The 12,220-nt window shown below is 38.7% G+C and overlaps 1 long non-coding RNA gene across 3 annotated transcripts; it reads right to left on the reverse strand.

Annotated features, from left to right (window-relative positions):
• Positions 1-4,209: 4,209 nt before the first annotated feature.
• On the reverse strand, positions 4,210-8,130 carry LOC309491353. 3 transcript variants are annotated; one of them, XR_014203049.1, is made up of 11 exons: positions 7,945-8,130; positions 7,005-7,203; positions 6,818-6,867; positions 6,320-6,368; positions 6,028-6,099; positions 5,842-5,923; positions 5,714-5,747; positions 5,544-5,630; positions 5,245-5,365; positions 5,026-5,083; positions 4,210-4,933 (listed from the first exon to the last, which is right to left on the reverse strand). It is a non-coding gene; the product is annotated as an uncharacterized lncRNA (long non-coding RNA). The 3 variants fall into 3 exon arrangements; XR_014203050.1 differs by having other exon boundaries at positions 5,245-5,401; positions 7,945-8,129; XR_014203051.1 differs by lacking the exon at positions 7,945-8,130 and adding an exon at positions 7,736-7,929 and having other exon boundaries at positions 5,245-5,401.
• Positions 8,131-12,220: the final 4,090 nt, after the last annotated feature.

A 12,220-nucleotide genomic window follows, 5' to 3' on the forward strand; every position in this document is an offset into this window, starting at 1 on the left:
AATTTTTTTTAAATTATTATTGGACTGATAATATAGATCACAATGAAATATATGAAATGGTTAGACCATTAAAATATTTTTTCACAATAACACATCCTAAAGACATTGAAAACATATTTGTATTTGTGTGTGTGTGTGTGTGTGTGTGTGTGTGTGTGTGTGTGTAAGCATGCATTATTGAGTTAACATGGAAAACACTTATATTACAATAACTATTATAACACAATCATATTTTGTCAGTGTTTATCACTTCATTTGCACTGACACTTCACATAATTGCTAGTAATGTGGTAAATCACGCTAGAAACATGGTAAATCATAGTAAATCATTGATGGTCTCATTCAACAGGGCTCCTCAAGCACTATCTATGCTCTGAGTTTCAGAATTTTTCGCCTTCTGGTTCCCGAGATATAAGTGAAAAACCAAGCACTTCAACTGTAAGATGGAAGCTGTAATACCACTGTCCACTAGAGGGAGCAGCAGTATTGCATATTATCTTTTCATTAGTTTTTAGTATTGGGAAACAAACAAATGCTTTAAAAAGCAATCTTTTTTTCTTTTTTTCTTTTCTTTTTTATATTATTAGATCACAAAGGAATTCTAATAGACCAATAAATATATTTTCTCAATAACATATTCCAAAACATTAAAAACATATTTGTATTTGTGTATGTTTATTTCTCTGTGTGTGTGTGTGTGTGTGTGTGTGTGTGTGTGTGTGTGTGTGTGTGTGTGTGTGTGTGTGTGTGTGTGTGTGTGTGTGTGTGTGTGTGTGTGTGTGTGTGTGTGTGTGTGTGTGTGTGTGTGTGTGTGTGTGTGTGTAAGCATGCATTATAGAGTTAACATGGAAAAACTGGTTTGCTTTAGTCCAGAAAACAGGTGAAAATCATGAAGTTTAAAGTGAAAGTGAGCCAATAATAGTCTTCTTCTGCCCTCTGCTGGCCATTCTACTAAAATCACTCTAAAAATCACTTATATAACAATAACTATTATAACACAATCAGATTTTGTCAGTGTTTATCACTTCATTTGCACTGACACTTCACATAATTGCTAGAAACATGGTAAATCATAGTAAATAATACTATAATGTGGTGTATCAAGGTAAACCATGCTAGAATCCTGGCAAATCATTCTAGAACGTGGTAAATCATGGTAAACTATGCTAGAACAGGGTAAATCATGGTAAACCATGATAAACTATGGTAAATCATGTTAGAATGTGGTATATCATGGTAAATCATGCTAGAACAGGGTAAATCATGGTAAACTATGATAAATCATGATAAACTATGGTAAACCATGCTAGAATCACAGTAAACAATGGTAAATCATACTAGAATGTAGTATATCATGGTAAATCATGCTAGAATATGGTAAATCAAGGTAAACTAAGATAAAATCATGGTAAACTATGTCAATCATGCTAGAATCATAGTAAATAATACTAGAATGTGGTAAATTATTGTGGGAGGAGCCTATTTTACTAAAATGGCTATAACTCAAGAAGTAAATGAGATATCTTCACCAAACTCAGTACACATGTGTATGGGTTCAATTTGAGGTCACAGTAAACAATTTTATGGAGATCGGTCCATAGATGGCACTGTAACTGCTATAAAAAGCTTTAAAACCATATATTTCCTATGGTACATTGCCTGTATTGGCTGTAAATGGTCCTTTCCATCTATTATGTCAGTGCTTACATGCTTGCTAAATAAAACTTAATAACTTTTGATGCTTTTCTACTTAAATGCCTTAAATGCTTGAACCCCGATAAATGCTGCTTGCAGCTTTAATTATTATTATTATTCCGCCCTAAAACGCATCGTGCAGACCAAACTGTAAGAGCTGGAACCTTGAAACTTGGCCAAATGATAGTGCTCAATTTGGGGAAAACCTATCAAAATATGGCCCAGATTGGCCAATAGGTGGTGCTATAATGACCACATTTACTGAATTGGCCATAACTCCTACATACTTTGTCATAGAGGCTCAATTTTAGCATCACTGTGATCCCTGGCTCCAGACGAACAACCTGGCTATCTCCAAATCCCGATTTGAGCAAAAAAAAAATGTATATGGCCACTTTTGTCCAAAGCTTACTTTGGCAAACTAGTCCCTGGTTTTTGGTCCAATCGGAACCAGACCAGTCTAGGACAATTCTCTGGACTGTCTAGATAAATAATTATCGAAAAAAAGTTGAACTTTTGCATTTGCCTGGCTGTAACAGGGTCATTTAGGAAAGGGGAGGGACAAAAAACACTCAAAAGCCTATACAACCTAAGGGAAAACACCAAACTTCACAAAAATCGATGAGCATATGTGTCCTAACATGGTGAAGAAGCATGCCAAGTTTCGTGAAGATCGGACAATAGGTGGCGCTATAACTGGCAAAAACGTTTCTTCTTATTAGGGGTTCAAGCATGAAATGCTGAAACCCTATTGTAATTGTACTGATTTTTATTATTATTAGGGGTTCAAGCACGAAGTGCTGAAACCCTATTGTAATTGTACTGATTTTTATTAGGGGTTCAAGCATGAAATGCTGAAACCCTATTGTAATTGTAAGGATTCGTAAAACGCATCGTGCAGGACAAACCGTAAGGCCTAGAGACGTGAAACCTGGCCAGATGGTAGGCCTCAATTTGGGGACAACCTATCAGAGTATGACCCCAATTGGCCCATAGGTGGCGCTACAGCAACCAAAAGTACTAAATCGCTCATAACTCTTAGACCGTTTGTCCCAGGATCAAGTGTCTTATATCGTTGGAATCCTTGGCCCAAGGCGGACAAAATGGCTATCTCCGATTTGGATGTAGGCAGGGAAAATTTTCTGCTATGTCGGATTTTGTCCAAAACCTACTTTTGCGAACTAGTCCCTGGTTTTTGGCCCGATCGGAACCAAACCAGTCTAGGACAATTCTCTGGACTCTCTAGATCAATAATTATCGGAAAAAAAGTTGAACTTTTGCATTTGGGTGGCTGTAACAGGGTCATTTAGAAATGGGGCGTGGCAAAATACACTAAAAAGCCTATAAATCCCAAATGAAAACTCAGAACTTCACAAAAATTGATGAGCATATGTGTCAGAACATGCTGAGGAAGCATGCAGAGTTTCATGGAGATCGGACGATAGGTGGCGCTATAACTGGCAAAAAGCCTTCATTCTTATTAGGGGTTCAAGCATGAAATGCTGAAACCCTATTGTAATTGTAAGGATTCGTAAAACGCATTGTGCAGGACAAACCGTAAGGCCTAGAGACGTGAAACCTGGCCAGATGGTAGGCCTCAATTTGGGGACAACCTATCAGAGTATGACCCCAATTGGCCCATAGGTGGCGCTACAGCAACCAAAAGTACTAAATCGCTCATAACTCTTAGACCGTTTGTCCCAGGATCAAGTGTCTTATATCGTTGGAATCCTTGGCCCAAGGCGGACAAAATGGCTATCTCCGATTTGGATGTAGGCAGGGAAAATTTTCTGCTCTGTCGGATTTTGTCCAAAACCTACTTTTGCGAACTAGTCCCTGGTTTTTGGCCCGATCGGAACCAAACCAGTCTAGGACAATTCTCTGGACTCTCTAGATCAATAATTATCGGAAAAAAAGTTTAACTTTTGCATTTGGGTGGCTGTAACAGGGTCATTTAGAAATGGGGCGTGGCAAAATACACTAAAAAGCCTATAAATCCCAAATGAAAACTCAGAACTTCACAAAAATTGATGAGCATATGTGTCAGAACATGCTGAGGAAGCATGCAGAGTTTCATGGAGATCGGACCATAGGTGGCGCTATAACTGGCAAAAAGCCTTCATTCTTATTAGGGGTTCAAGCATGAAATGCTGAAACCCTATTGTACCCAGATAGCAATGAGTCGGCGGCCCACCGTCGGCGCTCCGGCGGCAGTAGAAGCGGCAGAATGGCGACATCGCAAACACGTTGGACGGCGCACCGCCGGCGGCAGCCGCTTTTTAAAAGCGGCAGCCGCCTTCCTACCGCCTTCGTTCCGCGGCCGGCCCGCGGGCCAACCGCCGTCCCGCCGCCGTTTTATTTAAGGCGGCCCTTCCGCGGCCCGCTGGAGGCAAGCGCTATTTTCGAGCGATCTGCCGCCGCTTATTCTGGCTATATATATATATATATATATAATATTTAATATTTATAGCATGCAGTTTATCAAGAATAATGATTGCTCAAACCAGACAAATATCCATTTGGCATTTTTATTCCACATTTCAAAGTACATTAACTGTCATTTAAACAAGATGTGTCAGATCACTGAAACATAACAGAAAAATAAATAAATCAATATACTAACATGCAGGTTTCTTATTAAATTTTGGTAAAAAAACAAACAAACAAAAAACAGCCTTACAAGCAAATTACAACTCTTACAATAATTGTTCATATAAAGAGGACAGCTCTAGGGTGAAAAAAATTACCTGTAAACATTATGACAAGTAAAGAGAATACTTGATACGAAATAATGTGCAGGATACCAAATAAATCAAAGTATGACATCACATTTACAAGCCATTTCTAACAATAGGTTAAGTGGTAGTAATTTATAGTAAAGCTCTGGAGTAGAATAGACCATTATAGATGCAATGCTGACCATGTGGCACAAGGACTTACAAGCATTATTTGAAAAAAGAAAAAAAAGAAAGTAATTTCCACAGTTAGTGAGTATAGTGTGACACTTCTGACTTCTTTAGGGGTCTTGATGTTACTGACTGCAAGATAAAGAAAGGATTCCAGTTGTCAGTGATTCTGGGGTGTCAGTAGTCAGCCTAAGTGGTCGGCTGTGGGTCCCTCTCAGCTGTGCGGTGCCTTTTTCTGCCTTCACGGTCAGATGCTCCTTTCAGGTAACACGAAACGTTAACCTAGACCGCTTCATCAGTGGCATCCTGGGTTGCCAGGTTCTTCCGGATGGCTAATTTAGAAAATACAGATCTGTCATTTCATTTGAATTGCATGAAGCCATACACATCTACATAAATATAATTTAAAAAATATCCAACTTACTTTGAACAATGGTCTAAAGGAACATGTCTCTAAAACATGCTTTATCCCCCACACCAAGCTGAAAATCCAAAAAAGTGTTACAAATTACATTTCTCTGAAGCTTCTCATAAATAAATAAAAAATGTGAAAGGCTGAGGATTCAGACTGTAATATATGCAGTACACAATCTTAAATTTTACTTTTTAGATTACTCTATGGCGTTATAATCAGCAAACTTACAAATTGTTCCTGGAGCTTTTTAATCCTGCTTCAAACTGTTGTCAAGACACGGCAAATCTTCCTGGGTGTGTAGGGGGAGTAACAGATCCCCTGACAGGGATAACTCCAACATCGCCAAACTCTGCAAGACGTCACAGCATAAGGGTCTGATCTGCACCTACAGGGTTTCCCAGAATAAAATAGTCAGTCCTGGTCCCTCAACTACTAAACTATGACATTTATATCTAGGTCTACTACATGTACAGGTAGCCCCAGTGGGAATTAAACCAACAACCACAGGTGCTGTTTGCAAGTTGTACCTGATTGCCCAGTGCAAGCAAACGTCTTCAACATTGTTTGTTGAACTTGCTTCACCTGCTCTCGAAGTGAGCCGCTGTCATCCGAAGCTACAAAATGAAAGGCATATGGTAATTTTGGACTTACATCACACACAAAAAAGTACAATTTAAGAAACAGTGCAAGTTCTCACCTGCTCGTGCATTGCTTTCCCTCAGGGCTTGGTTCTACATTTAAAAAATAAAATAAAACAAACAACTAAAGGCACTATTTGCAATACTGTTAAAACACTGGACATTAAGACATAGGGCTAGAATATACCTTCACAGCTGAAAACTTCATGCTTGACACGAGATGCCATTGGAGTACAAGGGCCAACAATAGAGCAATGACTTTCTCCCTCCTATTGATAATCATTGACATGTAAAAATATGTTTGAAGTTATTGCATACATTTAATGAATTGGACTTAAATGTAACACTTAGTAAAGCGCAACGTATTACATACCTCCAGAGTTTTCACCCATATGCTGCCAGGGTAAATTTGCTGCCGGGGGAGTAAAGCTTAGTACTTGATGAGCTGGGGGAGCAAACATAACAGCTTTCATTTCAATGCAGAGTATTGCTAGCCTGGTAATACCAGGAAAACGGAAAGCTATGACGCTGTCTCAGACTGAGTACAGAAGCGAAATGAAATTGAGCGGAAGTATGAAAGTCTGACGTAGTCAGGCTAGAGTATTGCATATTCAGTAATGAAACAATAATTGAACTTTGCAAAGCTAATGGAATGTACAACACACCTCAACACCTTTCATCCAGAAACTGCTGCAGCGAATCCCATCAAGTGTCCTAGTGAAAAACAGATTATGATTAAAGGATTCATCATCTTAAAGTCAGCATGAAATCAAATTTTACAATTTGTATTTTTATATGTAATATTGTAGTGTTTATGTAAATGATTCATCTCTGCACTTCATTTTTTTTATTTTATTCATGTACCCTTATAATCTTTAATCAAATACGTTACCCTTCCCTCCCCCCTCGAAACGACTTCTCTTCCGGTCATGTGCAATGGCGTGAGGGCGTAGCAACTCCCCTCAAACCATTAGTCTGCTATGAGCAGAGATGGAGAGGAGGAGCGCTAGAGTAAAACCCTGCTCCTCTATTCAATATTCCCTTTCACTTGGAAATACGTCACAACACTGGAGAAAAGTCGTTTGTAACTTCCGGTTCATGCCAACTTTAAATAGAAGCAATAGTTTCCAAGACAAAAAAACTTCACAAATAACATCACTTACTTGTACTCAAACTCTTGGCGGATTCTGGATTACTGGGGAGAAACCTGGTTCTAAGAAAGAGGAAACAGAAATTTGATGATAATAATAATAATAATGAATGAAAGATTCCGTTATCCACAATAAACAGACAAATAAATTACACAGATGAAATAAAGGAAAATCAAATGTACAAGTCAGACCCATTTACCTGCTCCCTTCATGAACTTAAAATGATGTTTCTCCCAGGTGCTGTGTGGAGGTGTGCAGCGGATGGCTAAATTGTTCCTTTGTCTTTTTTGCGGAGGTTAAATGGGGGCCAATGGCACATGCCCTTCGCTGAGCCACTCTTGCGGAACCACTGCAAATGGCAGATCCTCCTTGTTGATAAACTGAACAATGTGAAGCATCTAAAATAGAAGACACATTAGCATAAAGTATACTTTTTGATAAAAAAATTTCAGGCAAAATCAACAACATTAAAATGCTCACACCTTCGAAAAAGCAGTAATTTTCACAAGTGGATCAACAGAAAACCATGTTCAGACAAACAAAATCATATAAACAACCTACATCGTTATTTTTGTAAGAAAACACCAAAAGTTAAACTAAGTCTTTCTAGATGTAAAGTTTGGCTACCTACTGTAGCTAGATAGGCCTACATTTAACATGTAACGTTAGAACATGCTTGAACTCAGTGTGTAAAAAAGGTGAAACAGCATGTGGTAGCGAACACTGTAATCTAGACTAGCAGCATAATTATGTTTAGTTAGAAAACAACACAAGTTATACTGATCAGTCTTTCTTGTCGTGAAGATTTTGCTAACGTTACCATTCCCACCGTAGTTCAGGAACTGTAACGTTAGTTAATTCGACTGACCAATACTATCTTAAACCACATGTACTCACACTTGTATAAACATACATAACAGTTAAACATACTTAGAAGAAGAAAAAAACTCAACGCCAGGAAGAAACTAAGTAACGTTAGCCTAGCTATGTCAGAAGCATGGCGGAAACTTTGCAAACAAGGCTAACTTACTTTAGCTTGACTAGTTAGGCAAGAACAGATTTTAAGAAGAAGAACTAAAAACAATGTCAAAAATGAACATAGTAATATTGCGTTACACAAAAAGGAAAAATGTACTTACTTAAAAGATCGTATCTTCCCTCTCTCCAAATACTGAAACCGTGTGACGAGACGAGTAAATCTGCTTCAGTTTTTTAGGTGCTGCCCCTCTCGACCGGTGGAGGTACTTCTCTGTTTGTGCTTTAACACTTTCTTAAACATTTGTACAGGTCGCAAAACTCGCAATTGCAGACTGCAAAGTAATCCCTTATACATGTAAAAGGTCAAATAAAATAAAAATTGAGCTTGTAAAACAATGAAAGACATAACCACAATTTCCTGGAGTGACAGAGAGAAAAAATATTTATAAATATTTCACTTTATCCTTCAGGTCAAAACAGGGATTTTCATGTTTCTCATAGACATTACCATGGTTGCAAATTAATAAAAAAATATAAAGCAAACCCAAGATTTTGGCCAAGTTGCAGATGTCTTTCACTGTTCACTGATTTCAAGCATTGGTGAAAAATCTAACTTCATCCATTTATTCTGCTAAATTGTTCATACCATGAATGAAATATTTATTTTAAAAACTAATCAGAATCAGAAAGATATTTATTGCCAAGTAAGTTTTACAAAAGGAATTCTTTTTGGTCTATTGGTGCATCTCAAATTGTGCATAAATCAAAGAAATGTAAAGAATTGTCACCTTAAGTGAATAAAATAATTCTATATATTTTACATATTATCGCTTCAGAGTTTCAAAGTAATTTAAATGTAATTTCCTAAACCTTATCATGGAATCAGAGTCAAATCTGTTATAACCCCTAATGGCTTTGGAGCAACAACAAAAATGTATATAATTCACATAATAATTATAATCGCTTTAAATGTGAAAAGTAGTTAAGATATCTTTGCTGTCAGTTTCACTCATGGCTGGTCGATTTCAAAGCGGCTTGCCGCCAGCCGGCCGCGGTTCATTTAGACGGCGGCAACCGCCAGAGAGAATGAAGTCGGCGGCCCGGCGGCTGTTCGCCGGCGGCATCTCGCAGAATTTGGGAGTGACGTATTCGGCGGCAAACGTTTCATCGCCGCCAGCGGGCCGCACCTATAGCCGACAGCTTGGGGCCGGCGGCAAAAAGAAGCCGTGCCGATATTTTTTGCTATCTGGGTAATTGTAAGGATTCGTAAAACGCATCGTGCAGGACAAACCGTAAGGCCTAGAGACGTGAAACCTGGCCAGATGGTAGGCCTCAATTTGGGGACAACCTATCAGAGTATGACCCCGATTGGCCCATAGGTGGCGCTACAGCAACCAAAAGTACTAAATCGCCCATAACTCTTAGACCGTTTGTCCCAGGATCAAGTGTCTTATATCGTTGGAATCCTTGGCTCAAGGCGGACAAAATGGCTATCTCCGATTTGGATGTAGGCAGGGAAAATTTTCTGCTATGTCGGATTTTGTCCAAAACCTACTTTTGCGAACTAGTCCCTGGTTTTTGGCCCGATCGGAACCAAACCACTGCAGGAATATTCTCTGGAGTCTGACAATCAATAATCATCCAAATAATTCAAAATTTCAATTAACGGTCGATAAGGGGAACCCAAATATTTGATGGCACCAGGGCCACTTTTACTAAAAAGGTTATAAATTGTGAACGGAAAGATATTTTTTTGCTAAACTTGGGGTACATCTTCCTGAGCTCAATCTGAGATCACTTGAAAAAAATCATGACAATTGTCCACTTGGTGGCACTATAAAATGGTTATAACTTGTGAGCGGAAAGAGATATTTTCGCTAAACTTGGGACACATGTTCATAAGCTCAATCTGAGTTGACATGAAAAAAATTGTGACAATTGGCCAATTGTTGGCGCTATAACAGTGAAAAAATTCATGAAAATAGCTATAAGCGCACCCAACTGTCAGTCTACTGAAAATTGGCACGCAGTGTCTTTGTCCAGGGTGCCATGATAGTCTATGAGAACATTGGTGTATCTCAAAAAACTCAGTATACGTCATTGACACAATGCCAGTGTTTTTTCACAGGAGTGACCTCCTAAGACTCCTGAATCCTTGCCGAGTCCAACAATACCAAACATGCCAGGTTTCGCCTTATGGTTTTTGTAAGTGTCATTTAGAGCTTTAAAAAATTGTGTTTATCTTCAAAGCTGTTAGTCCGATCGAGACAACAACAAAAAAACATCGAAAATTTGAAAACATAGGTAAATAGCTAAACAATAACGCCAAAATGTTACAATTATGATAGGAACTGACAAAAAAATGAATTAAATCCAATCAATTTCACCCATGGATCATTTTGATGCTCTCACATGTTTGAAACGAACAATGATGGATTGTGATGGAATTTGTTTTGAATTGGGACTGGCGAATCCCCGTCCATACTGTCAATGACCATTCGCAAAGACCCGCCCACTTTAGTTACTGTTGCTATGTCTGACAAGCGACGCCACTCTCACACCACACCAAGTTCTCACGCAGTGAAAAATACATTGCGGATCAGAGAGAAGACTGCGCGCTGACAGACAAGTACTTTTGATATGAAACAAATGGCGCTTTTCCACTACACAGTGTAACACAGTGTACTTTTTCCACTGTGTAAAAGTTGTACCTGTACCTGATTCCAGGTACTTTTTTTCGTACCACCTCCGGCGAGGTTCTAAGCGAGCTGGGGCGAGCTGAGGCGATACTAAAATGTGACGTGAAAACACGGCAGACTGCTGACTGGTCAGAGAGAATCGTCACTATTCACTGCGTCATCATTGCACGCGCCAGACGGAGTATCCTGAATAAAAAACAGCAAAAACAAAAACATCCAAAAACAGCATACACTCGATTTCCTCCTTTGTCCTGTGTGTGTGGCAGCGGATGTATCTCGCGTAGAAGATTAAGTCACAGCAGTTTCCTGCGGCGTCGCTATGACGACCAGGTACTATTGTGGACGTACTATCTGCAATGGAAAACGGAGCGAAAAGCGAGTCGAGTCGAGTTGAGCTGGTACTGGTAATGGAAAAGCGGCAAAAGTCTCACCTTTCAAATGTAGTCACTTTTTAGAGACATTTAAACAATAAATACTGTTTTGTGACTCTTTAATGTGTCAAGTCAAGTCAAGTTTATTTGTATAGCGCTTTTCACAATACAGATTGTATCAAAGCAGCTTCACAGTATTAAATTAAAATAATACAACAAAGTTTGTTTCAAGAGGAATTTATTGATTGATAAAATTAAATTAAATATCCCCAAAATATCCAGATCTGACAGATCGCTGTAGACTCGAGGCTCAGTTAAAGCTGCTCGTGAACCAATCATCTCTTCCTTCTAGTTAATTTAAAGCATTAAAATAAACATGAATGAACATAAAAGGAATGTTGTTTTAAAGTGCTAAGACGTCAGTACACTTTGTTTTTCAAATTTAAATCCTCCTATGTTAATCTACTAACTCTCCTGACTGCTTTGTGGGACAAAATGGCGGATTATGATTAGTCAGATCGCCTGTCAATCAAACTCCCTGCAAATGGTCAATTGAGAATGCCCGTGCGCACAATCCTGATCTAATCGACAACTTTGCAGTTGCACATAGGAAAGCCCGGAAAATCCCGCTATAATGTAAGAGAGCATCTTTTTTATGTATTTGGACCTAGGCCTAACAATGTGTTATGGTGCGCTGTCACCAGTGTTTTTTTGTTTGTTTGTTTTTTGGTGAGCGTAGGCTCCTCCTGATTTTGTTAGTCATCTCATCTCTTATATGCTGTGTATGATCATATCCTGCCCTATTCATGGTAGCTTACTCGCGGACATTGCGTCATCAATGTCATCAATTGCGTCATCAAGGGGCCCGCCTTGATAATCCTACTTAAGGGCCCGGTGTTGGCATGTTACGCCACTGAATATAATTGTCTAAACTCCTTATCAAAATAACATATTTACAACAAATTTGACACATATATATGGGCACATTTTGAGTACTACTAATAAAAGTGGTGGAGATCAGGCAAGACTGTAAGAAGACTCAGGCAAAAAGGTGCTATAACTGTCAAAAAGCTTTGAAAACCATATATTTCCTATGTTAAATGGCCTGTATTGGCTGTAAATGGTCTTTTCCATCATATATGTCAGTGGTTAAATGCTTGCTAAATAAAACTTAATAACTTTTCATGCTTTTGTTCTTAAAGGCCTTAAAGGCCTTAACAGCTTGAACCCCGATAAATGCTGCTTGCAGCTTTAATTAGGGGTTCAAGCACGAAGTGCTGAAACCCTATTGTAATTGTCCTGATTTTTATTATTATTATTTTTCCGCCATAAAACGCATCGTGCAGCCCAAACCGTAAGACCTAGAG

Source organism: Leuciscus leuciscus (genome assembly GCF_965113295.1).
Source record: "Leuciscus leuciscus genome assembly, contig: HAP1_SCAFFOLD_97, whole genome shotgun sequence".
In the NCBI taxonomy this organism is placed as follows: domain Eukaryota; kingdom Metazoa; phylum Chordata; class Actinopteri; order Cypriniformes; family Leuciscidae; genus Leuciscus; species Leuciscus leuciscus.